This window comes from Benincasa hispida, chromosome 3 (assembly GCF_009727055.1).
Source record: "Benincasa hispida cultivar B227 chromosome 3, ASM972705v1, whole genome shotgun sequence".
Classification (NCBI taxonomy): Eukaryota; Viridiplantae; Streptophyta; class Magnoliopsida; order Cucurbitales; family Cucurbitaceae; genus Benincasa; species Benincasa hispida.
Genome location: NC_052351.1, coordinates 59770101 through 59782989, shown reverse-complemented (window position 1 = coordinate 59782989; position 12889 = coordinate 59770101).

Sequence of the window (12889 nt, the reverse complement as noted above, 5' to 3'; positions counted from 1 at the left end):
TTTAGATAGCTGAATATTAGAGGTGGATAGTGAAATCGCATAAACCGAACCGAACTGAATTATCAAAATAATCGAAAAATTTGGTTCGATGCGGTTCGCTAGAATTCCAAAATTGAAATTAAACGGTTCAGTTCGGTTACTGTCTCTTATACACATCTAGATGTGTATAAGAGACAGTATATACACTATTAGGGTTAGGGTTTTTAGACTTTTTTTCTCAGTTCTCCTTCTCCCTCAACAGTCGACTTGACCCTCGGTCTCCATCTCCAAACCTTTCTGATTCCACTCGGACACCCCTACATCAACACCTTCTTCTCCCTCGGTTCGACCCTTCATCCCCTACATCAACACCTCCTAACCTCAACTCTCAAGTCTCTATTTTAATTTTTAATTTTTTGTTTTGATTCCACCCAGCCACCCCTACATCAGCATCTTTTCTGTTTCAAACCCATCGACTGCCATAGTCTGCACCAGCAACTCAACTTTTCTGGTCTTTAAGTAGGTTTTGTATCTCATTCTCTCGATTTATTTTCTCTCTGTTTTGATTTGGATGTAATTTTTAATTTTTCTTTCTCCGTCGTCTTTGATCTCAATTAGGGCATAAAACCACAATCTTTGTTTGTCAACCAGACATCTTTCCGACTCTGATCTATTTTTCAGGATCATTCCTATCTCTCTCATTTATTTTTTGATCCAAAATTACTCATTTTTATTTGCCATAAGTTCTTTTCCTTGGTGATTCATTTAAATTTCAATTGGTTTGTGACTGATCCAGATTCCTTCATTTATTTTTTGATGGATTTTGACATCTCTTCGATCTATTATTTTAGTTTTGATACTTAGCTTTTGATTGGTTTGTGACTGAGAATCATTCAAATTTCAAATTTCATGTTTGATTCTTAGCTTTTACTTGGTGTTATTCTAATATTCCCTATCCAAATTAAATATCTTTTCAAGTTTCATTCGAATGTTTGATACTTAGCTTTTAGTTGGTGTTTTTCCTCTGTTTCAAATTTCAAATTTTATGTTTGGTACTTAGTTTTGATACTGCTTTTATGGTTTGGTTTGTTTCTATCTAATTTGTTTCATAATAATAAGTTTTTTCCATCTATTTTCCCCTTTTAACTATCTAGAAATTTGTTTGTTAGCCTAAATATTAGTTAGATTTTCATTTGATCATATATGTAAAGAATAGAATAGAAGAGAAAAATATATTAATTTGATAAAATAAAGAAACATATATGAAGAAAGTTGTATGTGAGGAAAGGGCATGCCTTATAGCTTCTCTAGCTAATGTCACGTCGATCACATGAGTTATGTTGTTTAGTGGTTGGATAAAAGCTCTAGAACAAAATAATTTTGAGTATTACCTAGATTTGATTGCTTTTAGTTTAGGGTTTTGGAATAACTTTAACATCTTGAGAATGACAAGGAAAGCTTAACTAAAGACTAAAGATCTTTATTTTGTTATATGCATTTTATAGGTACCATCACAAATTTTACCTATAACCACCAATGATTCACAATGAGTAAGAGCAACGATTCCAATGATGATGTTATTGAGATGTTTCCACCACTATCAAAAGATCAAAGTGAGGAGACGGTTTCAAAGCCTACAAATGGAAGAAAGAGGAAAAATTTATCTATGGTATGGGATCACTTTACTAAATGGTATAAATATAGTGATGATGATCCACATTCTAAATATAACTATTGTGGTATGGCATATGCATGTCATGGTAGAAGGAATGAAAATTCAATTATGAAAATGCATATTGAAAACTACTGTAAAAAAAACCTAATCAGATTAAGAAGTGTAAGTTAGATGTAACACAAAGTGAGTTGGTCTTTAAGAAGAAAGAGAGTATTGGAGATAGTTCACATTCATCCGTTAGTTATAAGATGTTTACTATTGAGAGTGCTCGAAAACTACTTGCTGAGATGATTGTAATTGATGAGTTGCCATTTAAATTCGTAGAGAACCAATGATTTAAGAGGTTTGTGAATAGGACTTTGACGTTAGCAGAACCAAAATTTGTTCTTCCTTCTCGAAAAACAATTGCTAGAGATATTTTCGAAATATATGATAGCATGAAAAAGAAGTTGAAAGACATTTTTGTGAATCAAGGATATAGAGTGTCACTCACAACCGATACGTGGTCATCAATCCAAAATATGATCGTTTTGGTTTTGATTGCACACTTTATTGAAAAAGATTAGAAGTTACATAAGAGAATTCTTAATTTCACTCAAATTGAGAACCATGGAAGGGAGGCGATAGGAAACGAGGTTGAGAAATGTGTAAAATAGTGGGGCATTGAAAGGGTTATGACATTAACAGTTGATAATGCTTCGTCAAACAATACTGTCATTGCTTATCTAAAGGATCGTTTTAAGCATGGGTTGGTGTTAGATAGTGAGTTCTTGCATGTTCGATGTTGTGAACATATATTGAACTTAATTGTATGTGATGGTCTAAAAGATGTTAATGATTTATTAGTTCGAATTGAGATGCCATGAGGTTTGTTAGATCTTGTCCTGCTCGACTTGCTACATTTAAGAAGTGTATCGAAGAGGAGAACATAGATAATAAAAGTATGTTGTGGCTTGATGTTCAAACTAGATGGAATTCTACTTATTTGATGCTTGAGGCAGCTGTAAAATTTGAAAAGGCATTTGAGAGGTTAGAAGACTCTGATACAGTCTACATGAATGAGGAGGAAAAATTGACCACCGAGGATTGGGAAATTGCCATAATATTTACCAAATTTTTGTTAGTGTTCTATGAAGTAACTATTAGGCTTTCAGGGTCTTTGTATGTTACTTCCAATATAGTCTTCCATGAGATTAGTATACTTCAGAATTGCATAAAAAAATATTTAAGTGCAACTGGTCCTAATGATGTACTTTTGCATGAAATGACAATGAATATGCAAGAAAAGTTTGATAAGTATTGGTGAAAAAAAGATAGAACAAATTTATTCTTGTATGTTGCCTTCATTTTGGACTTTCGTTATAAGATGAAGTTTCTTTCGTATTGCCTAAATCAGTTATTTGATGTTGATGTGGAAAAAGCCGTAGGAAGTAAGGTAGAGGGTGTTTTGAGAGCATTGTTCAATGAATACAATTTTTCACTGTCAGTTGCTATTAAGGGTCAATCTTTATGTACCATTAAAAGTGCTCCATTTAGAACTACAAGTGTTTCAGAGGTATTCCTTTTTGATTTTGAAGATTTGGATGAAGATGAATCGCAAAGTGTGGTTTCAAAAGTTGATATTTACTTACTGGAGCCTCGTGTTAAACGTGAAGATAACTTTGATATCTTAGATTGGTAGAAGGGGAATTCTTCTAGATATAATATTCTTAGCAAAATTGCATGAGATCTTTTAGCAGTTCTGGTATCCACAGTTGCTTCTAAGTCCACATTCAACACTAGTGGGAGAGATTGATCTTTTTCGTACCTCATTATCTCCAACCACAACTGAGGCACTTGTATGTGCACAAAATTGGTTATGTTCAGAACAAATTTGCATTAATTTACGACAATACTTGGAGGAAATTGCAGATGACGAGGAAGGTTCGTATCATTAAAACATATTTATATATTTTTTAACATATTTATTTATATTTATTATGATAACAACTAAGAAGTTTATCAAATTTTTTTCTTAGTCTTCGTAGTGGGTTTGAACGAAGCGGCAAAGGCAAAAAATAAAGAGAAGGAGGGTGATGTGACAAATAATGGGAAGAATGTGAAGGAGACATATGTGAAAGGCAAACAAACAAATTTGAGAATAATGATTGACAAGTGAACAAATTTGTTTGTATTGATTGGACTTTTGTAATATGTTACTATGTTATTATTAAGTGTTTGACTTGTTATTTGCTTTTATGTGACTTAAAACTTTGAAGGTGGTGATTTGAAATTTCTATATTGTGTACTTTGTAGAACTCTTTAGTTTTTTACTTTTTATTGTAGTCATTTTGATATGTTCCTATTGTGGATTGATATTTAAATTATGGTTAGAAAAACTTGTAAAATAAAAAAAAGAGAAAAAGATTGTGTCATAGGCAAGAGACAGTGGAAGGAAGAAGGAAAATAAAAGGAAAAGGAAACAAAACAAAAAAGTTAAAAAAAATAAGGAAAAAAAATGAAATCGATTTTTAAAACCAAACCGAATCGACTATATGCAGTTCGGTTTGGTTCAATTTTATATATAAAGAATTCAGTTTGGTTCGGTTTGACCCCCAAACCGAACCGATTCCACCCGTACTGATGATGATGATGATGATGATGATGATATTTATTATTATTATTATTATTATTATTATTATTATTCCAACTAAGCTTAGCTCTTATCCTTTTCCCACTCAAATTCTAAATCTACAAATTCTAAATCTTTTATCAACTTAAATTAAAAAATTTCAAATTTCTTATCAAATAAAATTTAAATTAGTTATCTTCTCGATTATATTAATTTTGGCTCCAAAAAACAAAATTAAAGGGAAAAAATCAAATAATTTGAGATAATTGATTGAAATTTATCTAGAACTCAGGATGTTTAAACCTCATGACTTCATAGTACAATTACTCTGTATGTGGATTTAGATTAGTTAAATCTCATATTTTTCATATTACTATTACACATTCATTGAAAGAAAAGATTCCAAAATAATATGATTCAACTTCAAACCCTTTTGAATGTAATAGATAACGGTGGTGTCTGAGAATTAATGTGTATTTGAATCATTGGGGCTAGTAATTGATGATATGCTCATATTGGTAACATTATTGGTGTTGTAATCAAGAAAGTTGTCCCAAATATACCTCTAGAAAGATCAAAAGTGATAAGAGCTTTAATTTTTCATATTTGTAAAGAATTCAAACAAGAAAACGGTATGATAATACGATATGATGATAATGATGCAGTTGTTATTGATCAAGAAGGAAATCCAAAAGGAACTTGAATTTTTAGTGCAACTACCCAAGAATGTATAAATGGTGCAGAAAAACTTGTTTGCGAAAATGTTAAGAATTCCAAACAAGGGCAAAGGACAGGTTTAAATATAATAACAACCGAAACAATACTTCTAACACAAAATGTAATTACTTTTTAGATTGAAACAAATATTGAGGAAGAAAAAACTGAATAAACAAGAAAAATTGGAAGATATGAAAAAAAAGTTAAAATTGAAACTAATAATAATATATATTAAAAATGAAAAAAGAACATACACACAAATTACAAAAACTCGAAAATATGAAAAAAGATAAAATTAATTTGATAACAATATGTATAAAATAATTTTAAAAAAAATTATATACAATTCAATCTGGTAACAAACATTCAACTATCCAAAATTTAGTTAAGTAAAATCAAATTTGATAATAAAAGATAAATTCAAATATAAATTGGAGGAGAAAATTATGATGGATTTCGTTTATTGTGATTAAATCGAATGTTAAGTTAGATGAAATCTAATTTGATAATAAAAGATAAATTTAAATGTAAATTGTGGGAGACAAATCAGGGAGAGTTTGATTTATTGTGATTTTATTAAATCAATTAGGTTATAATTTGATAATTGAACTTCAACAATTACACTATATTTATAACTATCATTAATTGATCTATGAAGATATGTCAAGAATTCGAAAAATGACCATCACGTGATCTACACACAATTTGCCAAATCTTATTAATTTTGAATTCGGCCAAATATCCAAACAAAACCTAAAACTTTACTATATATCCAATTTCTCAAAATTTTAAGTCTTATACTTATAAAATGGTTAAGATTGGACCCCAAACTTGCAAACTTATACAAATTTGATCCTTAAAATTTATTTACCATAGAGATTCAAACATTGACTTTTTAATTTAGAAAATGTATCTTAAACAAGCCAGTTATGCTTAATTCTTAAATAAAAATAAGAATTGTTTTCACCCATTCTTTCTCATGTTTTTTTTTTTTAGTATATTTTTTTAAAAAAGTATAAAATTAATTGCTCATTTTGTACCAAACGATATCTCAATTTTGTAAAGAAAACCAAAAACATTATCAAACAAAATTTAATTAACTAGAATTTTAAAATAATTTTCTCTATACCAAATTATATTAAATTTTGATAAGTAATCTTTAATTAAAAAAAAAAACATGGCATTAAAAATAGAGCCTCTCTATTATCATATGGTATTTGTGAAAGATTCTTCCCAAAATTGTCTTTTTACCCTCCCAACATATATACGAACCATGTTTATTTTTATTAAGATCAAGCACATGTTGGATCGATATGACAATCCTAGAGGGATGGATAGGGTTTAATTAAACTTTTTTTCTAAATTAACCAAATTAAACTAATTAATACACTTTTTATAAATAATAAGAAAAATTCAATTTATGCAACAAATAAGATGACAAAAATGTGAAAATTTAATTCTTATTCAATTTTTAGCAAATAAATAAGAACAAACTAAAACATACAATAAATTGCTTAAATTAATTGCAAAAATAAAAAGGAAAGAGTTAGAGAAGAAGACACTATAATTTTTATAGTGGTTCGGTCAAACTCGACCTACTCCACTCCCCAAGCGCCTCTTGGGAATTTGAATAAAATCTTTCCAACTCTTTCCACGGATTAGAGCCTAACCGTTACACCACCGCTCCTTTTATGGGTTCAAGAGCAAACTTGATCCTTTCCACGGTTTATGATCAAACCGTTATAAATGTTGAAATTTTTTAAGAACACAATACAACTCTCACTAGAGTGGATTTACAAGTTTAAGCACTCAACAAGTTTATCCTCAAAATACAATAACACTCTCTCAAGAATAAGATGAAAAGAAAAATTGGGAACTTAGAGAGAGCAACAATGGAACTTTTGAGTTTTGGAGGATTATGAAATGTAAAATTTGTTTGTTTAAAATTTGGAGAGGAAGATGGTTTATATAGAGATGGAAAATTTTTTAAAAACTACAATTAATTTGGACCATTGGATTTTGGAAAAGAAAAATCAATGGTGGAGATTTTAAACTAAAGTAGTCGTTAGATACAAAAAAATATATATATAATATTAAATTCATTTTCTTTTGAAATTTATTTTCTTTTTAAAATTAATCCAAAAAATAAAAAAAACATACCATGTGTCAAAACCTAGCCGTTAAACACAAACATAAAATAATATTAAATTCATTTTCCTTTTAATTCATTTTCTTTTTAAATTCATTCTTTTTAAAGTCAATCCAATAAAAAACATACCATGTGTAAAAAACTAGCCGTTAAACAAAAACATAAAATAATATTAAATTCATTTTCGTTTTAATTCATTTCATTCTTTTTAAAGTCAATCCAAAAATAAAAAACATACCATGTGTAAAAAACTAACCGTTAGACACAAACATAAAATAATATTAAATTTATTTTCCTTTTAAATTTCTTTTAAATTTCATTTTTTTTTTATTTTAAATCAATCCAAAAATCAAAAGTTCATCATATGTTAATCTCTTCCACCATTCAACCAATATGCTGCCACATGTTTACATGCAAATGGTCTGATTATACCACGTCATCCACCACAGTATTTTTTCGATAGACTTGTTTCGGTCATATCGTCTTCATCTTAGCTCCGATTTGAGTGATTCAAGAGGTGTCGGAACAACGCTCTGATTTGAGTGATTTAAGAGGTGTTGGAATCGTTGTTCCGAGCTCTACGCTATGGACATATTAAAACACTAATATTTTCAATAATTAAAAATTGAGTTTGTTATAATTAAAACATTGATTAATTAATTAATTAAAATTAATTAATTTGAGATTAAGGGCCAAAAAACCAACAGCATGATCAAGAATAGTCCAATCTTTTTAATGTATGTTGGGTATGTACATATATAAGGTTCCCTAGCTAATCTCTTACTTCATAGGGTTTAATTAAAAGTTAATTAAAGCAAAAGTATGATGGATCCTATTAGCCTTGTATAAATTGAGGATAAGTTAAATACATTTGAATTAGTACAAGGTCTTCAAAATTAATCTAGGAAATTAAATTTCTTTTTGTTTTTGACAATACGTAAGGGATCAAACTTTTGACTTTGAGATTAATGATATAATTTCATTTCTTTTTGTTTTTTACAATACGTAAAGGATCAAACTTCTGACCTCGAGATTAATGATATAATTTCATGCCATTCGAGATATGTTCACATTGACCTAGAAAAATAACATTTAAACCACCTCTATATCATAAGTTTGTTATAATATTTCAAGAATTAAAATCCTCATTTATTATTTTAGGTTTTCAAAGATATTTAATATTCATACCAATCATATAATTTCATGATACAAAAGGGTCACAAGCCATACGAATTTTAAAATATTAACTTACATATTTATAGACAAATAACTTTTTGACCACAATTAAAGTGGGAGATTGAACCTTTTGTCACAAAATTGATAGTATAAATTTAGACCGTTGAACTATGTGACGAAATTAATAGTATAAATTTATATCAGTTGAACTATGTTTATATTGATCTTTATAGACAAATATTATACCTACATCTAATTAAAACGTAGAATGTTTTTAACTCAATTAATAAAGTATGGTTTAGCATTATATCATCATTTGCTGATTAAGTTGGCTATCGTCTTTCAAAACAACTTAATTGAAAAAAAAATACACCATACATCAAGAATGAAATTCAAACTTTTTAAAGATTTAAACCTCATTTGATAACCATTTAGTTTTTTATTTTCTATTTTTGAAAATTAAGCTTATAAACACTATTTTTCACATCGAAATTTCTTGCTTTGTCATACTTTTTATCACATTTTTAAAAGACGAAGCCAAGTTTTAAAAACTAAAAAAAAAAAAAAAAAAACAAAAATCGTTTTCAAAACTTATTTTTGTTTTTGGAATTTGGCCAAAAACTCAACAATCTTAAGAACAATGCAATCCATTATGAGAAATTGAAAGAAAATAAGCTAAATTTTTAAAAAACCAAAAGCAAAAAAACAAAATAGTTACCAAATGTAACCTTATATATCAAATTGAAAAAATGTAGTCAACCATTAAAGACTAGATTATATATTTAGTCCCGTTTCATTTTTTTATTTTAATAAGTAGTTATTGAATATAAAATTATTATGATAATAATAATTGCAGAATGAAAGATCAAATCTCCGACTTCAAGAAAGGGAATGCATATCAATAAATACTCAGCTAATCAAATTCTTTTTTAGTGCTTATTAACTATGGAGTTCACCGGAATTGATATAAATTAATGTACACCAATGAAATTGAGGCAATCCTAAAAGTTTAGGAGAAAGACATAATTTACCTATTAGTTTCTTTTATCAACGTGAGATAACTACGCTAACATGAACATATACTATCAACTTCGAGATCGAAAATTCAATCTCCTGCCGTACATATTAAAAATACAAACTACATTTGTTCTTTTTATTAAATAAGCAAATAAAAAATATGTTAAAATATCATTTTTTAATTCTTTATTTTATGACTTTTTTTTTCTCGATATGATTTTAAATGTTCAATAAAACGTAAGAATAATATCTATATTAGCTTATTGTTAATTTTCTTTTCAAGATAATAAAATTCTAGTAGCATTTTCCCTCTATATAATGTCTTTTTTCATCAAAATTATTATTATCATTTAACCAATTTCAATAAAAACTAATTTCAGAATATGGCATTCTTTTCTATCAAATAAGAGCAAGAAATATTCTTGAAAAACATTATTTCAAAAAGTCAACGTATGAATGATCAAGAATAACAATTATCTTACTATCACATTCATCAAACATCTTCATTATTTCTAATATATTTTAAATTAGGGAAAAAAAATTAAAACCCCAATTTAAATTTTTTAAAAAGGTTTACTTGCATCCTTTAACTTTTATTTGAAAATGACATAAATACTTCTTTATAATATAATAGTTTTAACTTTTGTACAACAAACTGATATGTATGTATCAAATTTTCTAATCTAGGGTTGAAAATCAAACAATCTCAAATTTTCCTAATGAGAGACAAGAAAAGAGAAATAAAATAACATAACAAATAAATTATAGAGTTATCCACATAATGATTAAATCGGAATGTGAATATTTCTAATAACACAAAACCAATTTTCAAACATTTAACATAATGCTTTGGTCGTTAAAGTATGTTTAGATTGATTGCGCTATTAAGTTGTCACCTTTAATTTGGGCGAGATAGGATAGAATCCTATCTCGCTCAAGATTGGTTGGTTATCCACTTCTTGAAACCACATTATCTGAAAATTTAAAATCTATAACATCCATGTGGTAGTTGGTTGCACAATCAAAGAATGCTACATTTTTCTCCCTTGACTAAATCATTAATGTCATAAATTTGAAAATAATCTCACCTTTTATTTAGAATGTCAAACTACAAAATTTCAAAAGAATACAAAATTGTTCAATATAATATGTATGTTTGAAGTTGGAATGAGATCTCAACCTCCTTTGGAATGGAGACCTATCATCAATGGATTGGTTAGAGCTATGGTTCAAAATCTTGACCAATTATGTTGAGTTATTTGTAATTGTCTCCAAAAGTAGAAAAGTAGAAAATTAGAAAGAGAAGTCTAACGAAGAGATGTTCATACTATAATATGGCCTAACAAAGAATAGTTTGCAATTAACTCAATTTCAAAAGGTCACTACATGCATGAAAATGAAGAAACAATATACATAGATTATATGTGATTGGCTTTAGGCTTAAATCCTATTTTAATTCTTGAGCTTTGAATTTTTTTTTTCATTTTGGTCCTTCAATTTTTAAAAAGCACCAATCTTGATCCATGTCATTAATATGTCATTAATGGGTTAACAAAATGATGACGTAACTTAAAAATTTAGATAATTAGATACCTAGTTAAATGAGTTGATGTTATATGAAAATTTAGGGTGTTTGGGTATCTACCTTAATGCCAAAATCGACATTTTGATTGATACCAAAGAAGCTCAACAATCAAAATATTGATGTAAAGCTCGACAATTGATCTCATTTACTAATTTTGAAGATAGTTCATGAATCGCCAATATCTATGATCTTTGAGATATTTTTCTTTTATTCTAACTTCATATTTTGCTTCATCTTCACTAATCCTCTCCTCCACTATCAAATCCACCGTAAATCCATATAAAGAAAGGTAAGTGAAGGACAAATGATCAAGTTTGTTAATCAACAAAAAACAAGATTTAGATCCGACTCCACAATGTATACTATGAAACAAAGGTTCGATGTGTTTAGCACCGTACAGATTTTTCGATTCCGAGTCAAGACAAAGAAGTTTGAAATCGAGCTTGGTGTAAATGGCATTTGATCCTCATTAAGCTTGTTTGGCATCGATCAAATTGTAGGTTTTGACGTTAGGGCAATACCCAAAGACTTTAGATTTCCATATAATATTGACCAACTTACTTGGCATCCCACTTAAGCCACTTAGGTGTCCAATTATCTAAGTTTTTAAGTAGCTGTCATCATGTTGTTAACACATTAACAACAATAGGATGAATCAAAATAGACATTTTTTTAAAAGTTCAAAGAGCAAAATGAACGTTTTGAAAATTGACCAAATTAAAACAAATAATTATTGATATTTGAATCACCTAACTTTTTTGACAAAGAGAGAAATGATGATCCAACAATTAGCACAAATTATTGAAGATTTGAAATAAAATCTACCCACTAGCTCAAAGAATTGGCGTGTCGCCATTCTTAGAGTTGTTACCCTTAAGCTTTGCATTGTGTCTAAGGATCGATTTCAACGTTTAGGCTTCGTTTGATAGTTATTTGACTTCATTTGATAATTATTTGGCTTTTTATTTTTTGTTTCTAAAAATTATACTCCCAATTCCTTTACCATGATTTTCATCTTTCTTAATTAAATTTGATTGTTGTTTTTTTAATTTGTTTGTTCTTCTTTCTTGTCTTACTAGAAAAAAAAATTAAACATTTAATTCTTAGTCAAATTTAAAAAACAAAACAATTTTTTTAACGCTTCATTTGGTAACCATTTGGTTTTCTTTTTTTTTTTTTTTTAAATTAAGCCTATAAACACCCATTCCATATTTAAATTTCATGTCTTCTCATTTATTTTTTTACCAATATTTTCAAAAACCAAATCAAATTTGGAAAACTAAAAAAAGTAGCTTTTAAAAACTTGTTTTTGTTTTTGAAATTTGGCTAACAATTCAACTCTTGTACTTAAGAAATATGAGAGTATTGTAAGAAAAGAAAAAAAAATAGGCTGACTTTTCAAAAACCAAAAACAAAAAACGAAACGGTCACTAAACAGAGCCTTAGTTTTCAAATTTTGGATTGGATTTTGAAAATACAGATAAAAAGTAAACAACAAAACAAAGAAACCAATAGGTGGAAGTTTATTTACAAGCTTAATTTATAATAAAATAGATATCACGGTTTTTGGTTTTTTAAAATAAATCTATAAATACTATTCCTACTTATGAGTTCCATACTTTGTTTATATTTTCTAATAGTATTTTCAAAATTCAAGTCAAGTTTTGAAAACTAAATTAAATAGTTTTTAAAAATTTGTTTTTGTGTTCTAAAATTTGATAAAAAAGAAAAAAAATTCAAATGTTTACTTAAAAAATGTGAAAACTATCTACAGAAATGGAGAGAACCATCATAAATTTCAAAAACAGATCATTATCCAAGTAATGACATTGACAAATTTAGACAATTCCATTATCCTTATTCATATTCAAATCCATGAAAATACATAAGATCAAGAGCTTTTCAAATCAGAAAAGAAAAAGAGAAAAGAAGCCAGGTCTGAAAAGCTCATATACAAACAAAGGTAATTGAATAAACTAA